Consider the following 13,434-nt stretch of genomic DNA (forward strand, 5'->3'; position numbering starts at 1 on the left):
CATGGTGGGAGGGGGAAAGGCTGTGGGAAAGGCTTGGAGCATAAGCAGGGAGAAGCTGAGGCCTGACAGGTACAGCTATTTAGTACAAGGCTTGTTGCCCTGAAGGGGCTCACTCACTGTGGGGTGTAGATGAGGAGGGTCATAGGAGACAGATGTTTTATGTGTTGAATTGTGTCCCCCAAAAAGGATAAGTTGGAGTCCCAATCCCAGTACCTCAGAATGGGATCATATGGAGATAAGTCTTTACAGAGGCAAGTTAAAGTGAGGTCATTGGGGTGGGTCCTAATCCAATATGATTGGTGTCCTTATCAAAGAAGGGAATTTGGTCACAGATGCACACATTGAGAGAATGCCATATGAAAATAACAGAGGTCAGGGTGATGCTTCTACAAACCAAGGAATGCCCAAGATTGCCAGCAAACAACCACAAGCTGGGGGAAGCCGTGGAACAGAGCCTGCCTCACAGCCCTCAGGAGATGCTGACACACACCATCATTTCACACTCCTGGCCTCCAGAACTGTGAGAAAATAAATATCTGCTGGGTAAGCCACCTAGCAAACCAATACAGATGTGCAGGTGCCTTGAAAACTGTTACTCTCTGTATCCAAATGTAAAAGATCTTCAATGTGGCTGCTGCAGGACAGCTGTGCTCTCATTCTCTGGAAGCTTCTAAGGGTTCCAGCTGAGTCTTGCTCATCTCTGTGCCCTGCGTGGCTCCATTAGCACCACAGCATGATGGAGGGAGGGCTCTGTGGCGTGCTTGGTGGGAGAGACACATAGGATATTTTGAGTTCTACAAAAGAAGTGTGTGCAGAGTGACATAAGAACACAGGAGAAGCATCAGACTCTGCCTTTGGCAATCATGGAAGGCTTTCCAGAATAGGTAACATTCAGTCTCCAGGAGGAGATTACAGCAGAAGCAAAGGACCAGGCCCGGGCTCACACTTTCAGTTCCTCCCGAGGAGAAAGTCCAGAACGTTATCTCTCTGAAATGCTTCAGTGATGGAAACGGCACAGACTTTCTACACACCCAGCATCTGGATGCTATTAATTACCTCCACACTTATTAAGTGCTCCATTAAGCTTGACTCTAACTAACAGCACAGTTGGCTCCCTGGGTTAAATCCACACTAAATAATCAATTACAGCACAAGCAGAATCATATTTGGCAGGGACTAGTTCACTGGTCCTGTGAAGGCACTTTTCCAGCTGAATAAGAATGGTGCCTTTTAATTGGGTGGCATCTTCCTCTTGAGGGCGTTCAAGCTGGACCGTCTCCCCTGCGGGAGACTGAAGCTGGGTGTCGTCATCTCTGTTTTGTAGTTGAATGAACTTAGTAAAGAGATCTGGCTCTGGCCATTTAAGCCGGAATCCTACTCCTGCTTCAGGGCCCTGCTCAAATTACCTCCCTTTGAAGGTTTTTCAGCTCCCCCCGTCAGAATTTCCCGGCAGCACATGACAGTGCAAGAGCTAAGAGAAATGGCTGAGCCCTCGCTGTGGGCAGGGCCCTGAGATGGAGACCTGACCTGCATTCTCTCACTTGGTCCTCCGGGCAACCCGGAGGGAGTGTTTCCATTTCACAGCTAAGGAAACTGAGGCTTCGAGAAGTTGAGTGGTGGGTCTTGGATTACACAACTAATAAGTGTTAGAGTCAGGATTCAAACCCAGGCCTCCAAGCCCATTGTCTTAACCACACACAATCCTGGCCCATTTATTCAATGAGCAAGTACTTAATGAGCACCTATTGTATGCTCTGTACTTGCTAGGAATATAGTGCTTGCTAGGGAGGCAGTAGTGAGGAAAACATGGTCCCTGCCCTAACATAGATTATCATCTAGCAAGGAAGACAGATTTAAAATATTTCCACAATCATTTAATTACATATCAGGCAATGTTAGCAGAATTTAACTGCACTAGATAAGACGCTAGCAGGGAGAGAGATGAAATCAGGCCTCTAAACAGCCCTTTCTTTTCTGTAATTCAGAGGTCAGCCAACGCTTCCTTCTTTCTTCGATTTTGCAGCTAAGCAATGTCTATGGATGCCAACATTGCTTTGGAAATTGCCACATGCCACTTCCCTCCCCAAATCACAGCTTTCCCAACTGTACAATGGGAATGAAAATAGCAAAAGACTGGAAGCAACCCAAATACCCATCGGCAGGAACTGCTTAAATAAATAGCGGTCAATCTACACCGCGGAATATGCAGCTATGAGAAAGCACGGGCAGGTCTAAAGGCTGGAGAAGGGAGGCTGAGACGCAGTGAGTGAAAGAACAGGGTGGAGTGTTGGGTATGGAGTGCTGCCGATGGTGTAAATGAAACAGGAGAAAGGAGATGCTGGAGCAGGCTACTATCTGCCTGGAGCAGCTCAGCAAAGATGCCCAAGATACAGGTAACGGGGTGCCCCGCCCAGAGGGTCCTAAACACTGAGGGTCACAGGGAGACCTCTTAATATGTGCCATTCTGTACCTTTTGAATTTCGCACCCTGTGCATGTGCCTTCTTGAAAGATAAGTCAATCGATTCAAGAACATTTTAATACAGCATTTAATGAGGATACAAATGCAGCCAAACAGACCTGCTCACATCCCCCCACCTCGTGGTGTTATTGTTAGTTTCAAAGGAGATTCCAGATTTGGCAGCCCTTGGAAAATCTAAAACAATTAGAACACAAGTTGCTCTTAATGAGACAAGGGAGGAGAAAGGGCCAGAGAAGAAAACAGGAGAAAGGAAGAGAAAACTCAAAGAGAGACAGAGAGGCCTTGCGTAGATAGAACGACTGGCAGAAGGAAAGTCCGCAGTTACTTTGGTGCCACTGGGACCCCAAGGCAGTTGTGCTACCTGCTTCTTTCTAGCCGGCTGTCAGGTTGCCATGGTAATGCAGTTGCCTGTGATAAGCTTATTTATGATCCTGAAAGCATTTAAAAACAAAAAAACAAAAATCACCAGCAAGCTGCTGATAGGCAGCAATGAGCAGAGAAGGTGCTAGCGAGTGTGAGAGGAGGCATCAGGGTGACCTTCCTGGAGCTTGAGGTGCCCCCTTAAAAACTGAGGGGATCAGCCTCAAACAGAGGGTTGCAAACCTGAGCATGTATCCGGTCACCTGAAGGCATAGTTAAAACACAGATGTCTGTGCCCTTCCCCAGAGATTCTGATTCAGTAGGGCTGGGGTGGAGCATTTCTTAAAAGTTCCCAGGAGTTGTGGATACTGCGATTGGGGATCATATTTGGAGTATCACCATCAAAACTGGTCTCTACAAAAATATTAATAGCCCTGAAGAAATTTAAGTCAATGATACATATATTTTTAAAAAATAATAATCTCTAAAGTCCTCTCCAAATCTGGATTCTGTGAGCTGTGGGCTTCAGCTTCCACTTGCCCTGAGCACATCCATCCCCTCCATCAGCTCCTCTGTTAATTAAGCAACTACAACATCCTGATGGAGGGCCAAACATGAGTTGTAAGGTAGCCCAAAACACCTGGTGGGCCAAGGGCTTAGGGGGCAGTTTCCGAGGCAAAGGCCAGTGCCTCAGACAAGCAGTTGCAGGGGAAGATTGGCCAGCATCCAGCTCTCTTTGCCATAACTCTCTTGTGGGGCCAATCAACTGGATATGATGACCAACAGGTGCCACTGGCACAGAAAAAGGCAGCTGCCAGTCAAGACTGGCAGAGCTGGCTGGGAAGGATTTGAAAATGACAGAAGCCAAATCTTCAGGCACTATAATTTACTGCAGTGGGATCCTGATTCCCCACAGAAATGGAGACAGGCAGACGCAGCCCAACACCCAACCCCATCCAGTACCCACTGCGTGCTGAGTGAGAAAGCTCAGAGCTGGGGTAGAATGCAACATTAATGACAAGTCCCTCTGAATTCAGGGTTTCTTGTATATTCAACAAATATCTGTAGAGCACCAACTATGTTCCAGACATTATGCCAGGTGGTGCACACAGGAGGCGGTGAGCGAGTGTGGCCCCTGCCCTCATGGAGCCTGTGTTTAAGTCAAAGGAGACAGACATTACTCAAAGAATCATATAGTTTAATCATGCTGTGGTTATGTAAGTGAATGATATTGTTCTTAGGAAACAATGCTTAAGTGTTTAGGGGTAAAGAAGCAAAATGTCTGCAACTTATTTTCAGGTAGTTTGGAAAAAATAACAATCTTAGCCCTGGCCGGTTTTGCTCAGTGGTTAGAGCGTCAGCCCCATTACGAAGGGTCACGGGTTCCATTCCTGGTAAAGGGCACGTGCCTGTAGATTCGATCCCCACCCCTGGTAGGGGAGCATGCAGGAGGCAACCAATCGATGTCTCTCACATGGATGTTTCTCTCTCTTTCTCCCTCCCTCTCCCCCCTTCCACTCTCTCTGAAAAATCAATGGAAAAAATATTCTCGGGTGAGGGTTAACAAAATAAATAAATAACAATGCTATATAATATATTGTATTATATTACATATATATATATATGTGCTTACATAACCTCTATTATATATACATCTATAAATAGAGAGATAGAATGTGACAAAATGTTAACAATTGTTGAATCTGGGCAAAGACTCTGTGGGAGTTCTTTGTATTATTCTTGCAACTTTTCTGAAAGCTTAATTATTTCAAATTACAAATTAAAAAAGAATCACATAAACACACAAAAAATTATGCCAGTGAAGAGTGCTATTTTTAAAAAATATGTAATGGTATCAAGACCTAAAAATGGAATGGTATGTCTTAGATAGGGAGGCCAAGGAGAGCTTCCTGGAGGCAGCAGGTTTGAGCTAAAGTGTGAGCAGAAGTTGAGCAAAGGAAGAGGCTTCCAGGCAGAGGACACAGGTCCAGCAAAAGCATTGTCATGTGGAAGAGCAGGGCAGCAGAGCACATGGGAGGAACTGAAAAAAAGAAATCAGGGCAGCTGAACCAGAGGGCCATCCCCTCCTCCCCAGCACGACGGGAGGAGCTGGGTTATGGCAGCGTTTGTGGGAAGAGCTGCTCTGCTCTGCTCTTCTGGCCCAGGATGGGGTATGTTTTGTTTCTCCCCTATCCTTTCTGGTTCACATTTTTGTGTGTCTACCTCTGGCTTCCCTCCAACCGCAGTGCTTAAGATTGTACTCGAATGCAGTTCCCTAGGCCAAGGCCTCGAATCCCAGTAACACATGGACACATGATCTGACAGCTTCTCACAGCCCACTTCCCTTTAGCTTCATTTCACCCCCAAATTCCTGGTTGTCATCCATCAACCCCTTTACCTGCCATTAAACACACACACACACACACACACACACACACACACATCGGGCTGTCATTTAAACATATCTACAATTTGCTTCCTGGGCCTCAGGCACCGGCTCCACCCGTGGATGGCTCTGTGCAGTTTCCATCTGCCCTCCATCCACCGCTGGTTTCCTGCAAGCTCACATGGAGCTGCCTTTGGATTTACCACGGGAGTTCGGCCAAGCACAACCCAGGGTGATTTGGAAGCACGAGCCTGCATAATAGACGTGGGGCGTCTCCATGGCATCCTTCATCTAGAGCATTCTGCAGACATAGGGTAGCATCGAACCAAATCCTGGTAGCACTGTGAAAACTCCAGAGGCAGAGCCCCATCCCAATATGGGCTCATTGGATCAGAGAATTCAGAACTTAAGGTAACGCTGAGATCTTGTGGTCTAACACCCTCATGTTGCACATCAGCTCAGAAAAGCAAACTAACTTGTCCAAGCCATAGAGGAACTGGACCCAAGAGCTTAGTTCCCTAATACTCAGTGGAGGGGCAGAGTCTAGTTAATAACCCAGTGACTAATCAACATACAGGGTGTCCCAGGAAACTAACGTTCTGAACAGCAGTCGCCTAACAGTTCTCATCTATGAAACAAGCAGTCTGGAGAGCCTTGGTGGGAGACGAGCCCCATGGATCTGTCTTGTTGCATTTAGCAACTGCTCATTGTGTTATTTTTATCCACTTGGTTTCGTTTTAGACCTGGTTCCTATTTCACAGTTATGACTAAAGGCCCTTGGGTGAGCAAAAAGGAAGTATGGAAACAGATTCTTTTCTTTCATACCTGCCTACCTTTCCAGACTTTATTTTTTCTCTATATAACATTTTCTTTCCAGGGCCCTGACAAACTTCTCAAAGCTCCTGCATTTGCAATCCCCTGCTCGCCTTCACTGTAATTATCTTGGGAAAATTTAAATTCCTTATCACCGCCTTGTGACAATACCGGCTCAAGATAAGCAAGCTGGTCTTCCATTCCGAGATCTTGTCAAATTGCCCTCAATAGCTTGACTTAATAGGAATTATTGTTAGATTTTTTTAAAGTGTGATAATGGTATTGTGACTGTGTTAAAGAAAGAGCCCATATCTTTTTGAGATACATACTGAAAATTTTTATGGATGAAATGATACGAAGTCTGGGATTTGCTTCAGAATATTCTAGTGGGGAGAGGTGAAGAAAAGTACACCCCCTTACCACACGTCCCCCTCGGCCTTTCTCTTGGAAGGGCTTTTTGCTGCTTTCCCCCCCCCGCCCCCCCATTCCACCTTCCCACCCCAATCCAGGAATCTGTTGATTTTGTATCTGGGGATGGGATCTGCCTCTTGGAGTCTCAGTGGAGACAAGAGTATGGGGGTTGGAGCCAAAGAGGGTTGGGTTCAGAATTCCAGCTCCACCCTGAAGCACAGCAACCCCGAACAAACCATTTACATGTCTTAGCCCTAGTTTTCCCGTCTGCAAAGCGGAGATGGGAAATCGACAGCAGCCAGCCTGCTTCTCTGATCTCTTCTTCTTGCTCACTTTCTTTTCTCATTCTGCTTCCACCTGCTCTGAAAATGTGTACACTCTCCAAGGTCCCTCCGTGCCCCTTTGCTCCTCCAAGACCCCTCCCCGAGCTTCACCCGACTGGATCCACCTGTTTGTTACCCACCTCCTCCTGGACGTCCCATGAACCCTAAAGTCCACCACGCATAAATCAGAACTCATCGGGCCTCCTCCCAACCTGTCCCCCACCAAAGTATCTGATCGCTCCTTAAAGCCCCCATCTGGAAACATCAGCTTGATCTCAACATCTCCCCCTCCTCCACTGCCCTCATCCCATCTACCCCAGATCCATGGTCCCCCCTTCCAGAGCCCTCTCAAATACACCGCCAGGTGCCCCTGCTACTTTCTTGGTTTTCCTTGGCTCAGGCCCTCAGGACCACAGGCCTGGACAGCTGTAAAAGCCTTCTAACAGGCCACTCCACTTTCTAGTGTCCCCTCCAGGCTGCTGGCAAAACTCACCTTCCAAAACTGTCACTCTTGGGTTTGAAAGCCCCCCAAGGGCTTTCTCCACTGAGAAGAGAAAGGCCCAGATTCCTTAGAACAGCATTTGACACACTGCACGGCTTGGCCTTCATGTATTGTTCCAGAATCATCTTCTACATTTCCTGCCAGTGAAGCTCTAGGCCTGGGTTTCTGAGACTGTGGTCTCTCATCTACATCAGAATCGCCTGGGGTTTTGGTTAAAAATTCAGAATCCTGGACTACTAAAAATTATTTGCACAACAAAGGAAACCATCAACAAAACAAAAAGACAGCCTACTGAATGGGAGAAGATATTCGCCAAAGGTACATTTCATAAGGGGTCAGTACACAACACTTATAAAGAACACCTACAACTCAACATCAACAGAACAATTCAATTAAAAAATGGGCAGAGGACCTAAATAGACACTTATTCAAAGATATACAGATAGACATACATATACAGAATGGCTGCCATCAACAAATCAACCAACAAGTGTTGGCAAGGACTTGGAGAAAAGGGGACCCTTGTGCACTGTTGATGGGAATGCAGATTGGTGCAGTCACTGTGGGAAATAGTATGGGGGGGGTTCTCAAAAAATTAAAAATTAAAAACTGTGACCCAGTGATTCTATTCCTGGGAATATATCCAAAGAAACCCAAAACACTGATTCAAAAGGATATATGTGCCCCTATGTTCATTGCAGCGTTATTTACAATAGCCAAGATATGGAAGCAACCCAAGTGCCCATCAGTAGATGAGTGGGTAAAAAAGCTGTGAGACATTTACACCATGGGATATTATTCAGCCATAAAAAAGAATGGAATCTTACTATTTATGACAACATGGATGGACCTAGAGGGTATTATGCTGAGTGAAATAAGAGAAAAACAAATAGCGTATGAATTCACTTATACTTGGAATCTAAAGAACAAAATAAACAAAAAATAGAAACAGACTCATAGATGCAGAGAGCAAACTGATGGTTGCCAGAGGAAAAGGAAGGGGGGGCGGGGCAGGTGAAAAAAGTGAAGGGATTAAGAAGTACAATTGGTAGTTACAAAATAGTCACAGAGACGTAAAGTTCAGCGTAGGGATACAGTCAATAATACTGTAATAACTATGTATAGCTTCAGGCAGGTACTAGACTTTTTGAGGGGATCACTTTGTAAATTATATAATTGTCTAACCACTATGTGTGTACCTGAAACTAATATAAAATAATATTGAAAGTCAACAATGATTGAAAAACAAATTTTTTTAAAGATTGCTAAGTTGAATTAAAAAATGCACAACCCTGAGCCTTACCCCAGACAACTGAATCTAGCTGTCCAGGCCCCAAGTACACAAAGGCCTGAGTCCTTCAGCCTGTCCACACCAAACACCTTGCCATTCCCTGATTATGCCTCCAGGCCTCTCTCACACTGTTAACGTTTCCCCTTTCTTCAAGGCTCAGCTTAAATGTCATCTCCTCTGGGAAGCCTGTCCTGCTCCCTAGCGGAGCAAATTCCTCAGCCACTCTGCTCCTGCAGCACCTGGCACGCACCTCTATCGTGGACCACGGATGTTACACTGTGTGTCGTTATCTGTTTGCGAGCATGCCTTCATAGCTAGAACGACATCTCCATCAAAGCGAGTCCACAGAAAGGTTAGAAAAAACAAAAAAAACAAAGCAAGTCCACAGACCTGGAGTCCCCAACATGGTGAATGGCACACGGCAGGCACTTGATAAATATCAACTAATTTGAGTTGTAGCTTACTATTTTTCGGCTCCTGGATACTAAACATAATGCTTGGCACCGGATGGGTGTTATTACATTGATGTCTGATGGAGGAATTTTCAAAGGATGGGTGAAAATGTGAATGAATGACAAAATATGCAAATAAACTAATGATGCCCTATCATCATTGATGGATATTCTGGAATGCTTGTGCAGGCCTGAGACCATCTCTAACCTAAAGGGTGTGTGAATCGGGTCAGAGGTGAGCCTGGGACCTGGGTTCCAGGCTCACTGGTGAAATCGTCAACGTTCTGATGGTAATTAGAAATGTCACTATTGCCACGATGAGTGCGTGTGAAAAGTTCAGTGCCACCTTGCAACACAACTCCCCAGACATCAGCCATCGGAACTCTTCACTTATTACATTACATTACACCTTGCAGGGCCCAGAGACCCTACTGATTGTTCTCAAAGGGAAATCTGGTATCTCTCGTGAGGAGCTTCCAGAAATCAGCCTTGAGACTCTGAGGCTGGGGCACTTCTACCCCTGGCTTTCCCTGTTTACTGTCTGCGTGAGGTTGGACGAGTTACCCAGTGACGCCCAACACTCAGCCTCTTTCCCCACAAGATGAGATCACTTTCTGCTCCTCACCTTTATGGTTATCGGATGAGATTACGTATGTTATGTGTCAAGCACAATAGTAATCATCCAGAAATGTTACTGCTTTACTGCTGAGATCGGGACAGCTAGAATCCTGTAAGCAACTGTGAGGTGCTGAGTAGGGCTGACCCAGGGGCTGGAGCCACGGGAATTAGGCAGGAAGCCAGGTCTCAGCCATGGATTAGAGATGGATTCTGGGTTTTAGAGGAGAGCTCCAGCTCCAAGGGTGGGACTGAGCATGAAAGCTGATCTTTATTCAGCTCTGTGGCCTGGGTATTCCAGGACCAAATGATGCAGGGTCGGGGACAGCTAGGAAGACTCGGATAGACTAGGAGTTTCAGCCCTGGAAGGAAACTCCAGTGACTTTTCTTCCAGTTTGGAGTGAGGACTCCTTGGCCCTGACTCTAGAGCCCAGATTTGCTGCATCCACAGGTAATGGAGCAGCCTTAACTGCACTGTAGCCACAGAGGGGAGGTGAAGCTATAAACCTGGCTCCTGACACTGGGCTTCCATTTCAGATAGGAAACTGGAAACTGGAGTCCCAGGCGGCCCTTGGGTTTTTCCTGTAAGACATTCAAATAATGGGAACTTCCTCTCCCTGTGTCTGCAGGTCCTGCTGTCACTAAGATCTTCCAACTCAGACTCCAAGTGGGAAGAGGCCTCCCAACAGATGCCCCCTCCTCACTGTTCTTGACTGATGAGCCCCGCTAGTGGGAGGCTCGGTACACTGAGTTTTCTCCTGGAGATCCTGGGGCAGGGGCTGGCCTTGGGGATCACACAGACTCCCCTAACTGGAAACATAGCTGAGAACCCAAGGCAGGAACCGGGCAGAGAAAGATGGGGGGCCTGAGTGGCGGAGGAGGGGGTGACCTGATACATGTAACTGACCTGGGCCCGTCAGCGCTCCTAGGATTTCACAGCGAACAAAGCCCTGCACGTGGGGCCTCTGGCGTTCGTAGCAGGGCCTGACATCGCCAATGTCCGGGAAACAGCGACATCTCCTGGCTGCTCCCCCGCCACGGGGCCATCCTCCCCCGCAGAGAACCACAGTGCTTTCAGAGACCCATCTTAGGTGCCCGATGCCTCTAGAACAGCAATTTTCAACCCTTTTCATCTCATGGCACACAAACTAATTACTAAAATTCTGCAGAACACCAAAAAATAGATATTTTTTGTCTATCTGACAAAATAATAGGTATAATTTTTATTCCTGGCTGTTGCCATTTTTTTAATTTGACAATCTAAGGGAAAAGAGGTCAGTGCCCCTGACTAAACAGCCAGGCATTGCATGCTTTAAAAATTGTCTCGGCTCCCAGGCTGCCTTAGAAGCCTGGAACAAAAAGGGTTTGGCCTGTGATTCAGTGGGTCTGGGGTGGAGCCCTAGAGTCTGCGTTTCTAACAGCTTCCCAGTGATACTGATACTGCTTGTCTAGGGACCACGCCTTGATTAGAAAACTTTATGTATGTCAATTACATCTTAATAAAGCCGGAGAGGCAGGAAAAAGGTTTGGAGGGCCCAGAGATAAATCAGACCTGGTCTCAGATATCCCAAGGGTCTCAGGAAAAGAGACTCTTTTCCACACATAAAATCAGTCAACCACTGGCCAGGCCAGGCGGGAAAAGCAGTGTATAGGGATGCTTCTTGGAGAGGTGGGATCTAAAGGGATCTTTAGCAGGGAGAGGTTGCCGGAAGGATCAGCTGGGGACAGTGTTCCTGTGCCAGCATGCCTGGCACCTGCACCGCGTCTACCAACCCAGAAAAACAACTTAGTTAACATCGATAATGACTGACTCGGGGCAGCCCCAAAGATGCCAAGCAAGGTGACTGTTTAAAATATGGGAGTAACATTTCCAATCAACTCAGAATCGCTTAATTGATTCACGAAGTACAATCAACTTCAGCTCTTAAAAAGGACTCTTCTAATGACCCTCCCAAATGCAGACTTTTCCAGAAAGAAATGAACTTCTGAATCACCACCCAATCACCGGCCCTTGTGCTTGGGTAAGATGTGAAGTAAGAGAAAGGACCCCATCGGCCCCATTTTATAGAAGAGGAAACTGAGGCTCAGAGAAGTTAAGTGACTGCCTGAGGCCACCCAGTAAGGCCAACCACTGGAACCCTGGTCCCTCACTCTACATGCACTCATGAGTGCTCATATGACACCGGCTGCTGCCGGATCAAAAAAAAGGGCCTGGAAGGCAGGGGTCAAGGGAACCTGGGAGTCTGGGGCCCAGGCCTCTCTTCTCTGCGCAGTGGCCTCGGGCTGGGAATGCTGCCATCAGCCAGGGGCGATGAAAGCAGCTTTTACAAAGCAGGGTCTGAGCCCTCAGACAGGCCCCCTTTGTGGGCTCCCTCTGCCCTCTCCACCCAGCGCGGACTGCCTTTAGCGCGGTCGCTGAATGGCTGGCTCCAGCACACTGGAAATTTGCAACACAAATGCTCGGCTTGTCTCTCTCGTGGAGCCCCACGGCCCTAGCTTTTTTGGGGCCTTTTAAAGCCTGCCTTTCTCTGGGGTGCTTTCTGTCCACAGCTTTAACCCCCGGCCTCTAGATGCAGACACGGTGGCTAATTAACGCGGGGTTAAAACCCTGTCCTGGGAAGAGAGCTGGGTGGCGGGGTGTTCCCACCATCTCTCAGAGGATAAGACGTGGTGCAGGAACTGGAGGGGGCTGGGCTCTTGCTCTCAAGGTTCCTTCTGGCTTCCTCCCTCTATTCTTTTTTTCTATGGGTTTGAGAATTTACTGCAAATAAAGCTTGTCGCCCAAGATGGCTCCCATCTCTCCTTCCCACCACCCCTCCCGGCTTTCAGAGCTCAGCTCTGATAAGAACCCGAGTAACAGCTAGCACTTGCCAAATGTATCAGACACTTTACATACATGTTTCTCGTCCTCACAACAACATGCGGAAGCAGGTATTATCACCCCCATTGCACAGATGTGGTAACGGAGGCTCAGAGAGATTAAACGCCTTGCCAGAATCAAACAGCTTGCAAGTGGCAGAGCTGAGTTTCAAATCCAAACCAATTTGCCACCCAAACTCGTGCCTTCTATTTCAGGTTTTTCGCTGCTCCTATCTGATGCTCTCCCAGCTTCACTGTGACTTTGCCCTTCTCTCCATTCTTTTTTTTTTTTTTTAACACTTTTTATTGATTTTTAGAGAGAGAGGAAGGGAGAGACACATGGATGTGAGAATGAAGCATCCATCAGCCGCCTCCAGCGGTGCCCCTACCGAGGACAGAGCCTGAAAATCAGGCATGTGCTCTGACTAGGAATCAAACCTACAACCTTTCGGTGCACGGGACAAAGCCTAACCAGCTGAGCCACACCGGCCAGGGCCCTTCTCTCCATTCGATCTCCCTCTCTGGGTCTACCTGCCCGAGGTTATTCCTAAGCTTCTCACATGCCTGCCTCGTGCAGCTGTCTGAAACCAAGCACATGCCACTGTCCTTTTAGCACCCAAGAAGATGCCTTTCAGGGGAGAAAAGGCCCACCCCCCTCTCCTAATGGCAGAAATGGGACCAGGCCTTCTAGAGATGGACAGCTAATCCATCCAGCTCTGTGTGAGCCTAATTAGGTGCTTAACAGGTGTTTGTGTGATATTTACACAGTTGGGCCACCATTACCACAATCCTGTTTTAGGCCACCTTCCACCACCCCAAAAGTTCTCTTCAGCCAATTTGCTGTCAAATCCCATTCCTGTCCCCAGCCTCAGGCAACCACTGATTTGCTTTTTGTCTCTAGTGAGGTTTTTTTTGCTAGAGAATTCACAGAAATGGAATCGT

This window comes from Miniopterus natalensis, chromosome 7 (assembly GCF_054644295.1).
Source record: "Miniopterus natalensis isolate mMinNat1 chromosome 7, mMinNat1.hap1, whole genome shotgun sequence".
Taxonomy (NCBI): Eukaryota; Metazoa; Chordata; class Mammalia; order Chiroptera; family Miniopteridae; genus Miniopterus; species Miniopterus natalensis.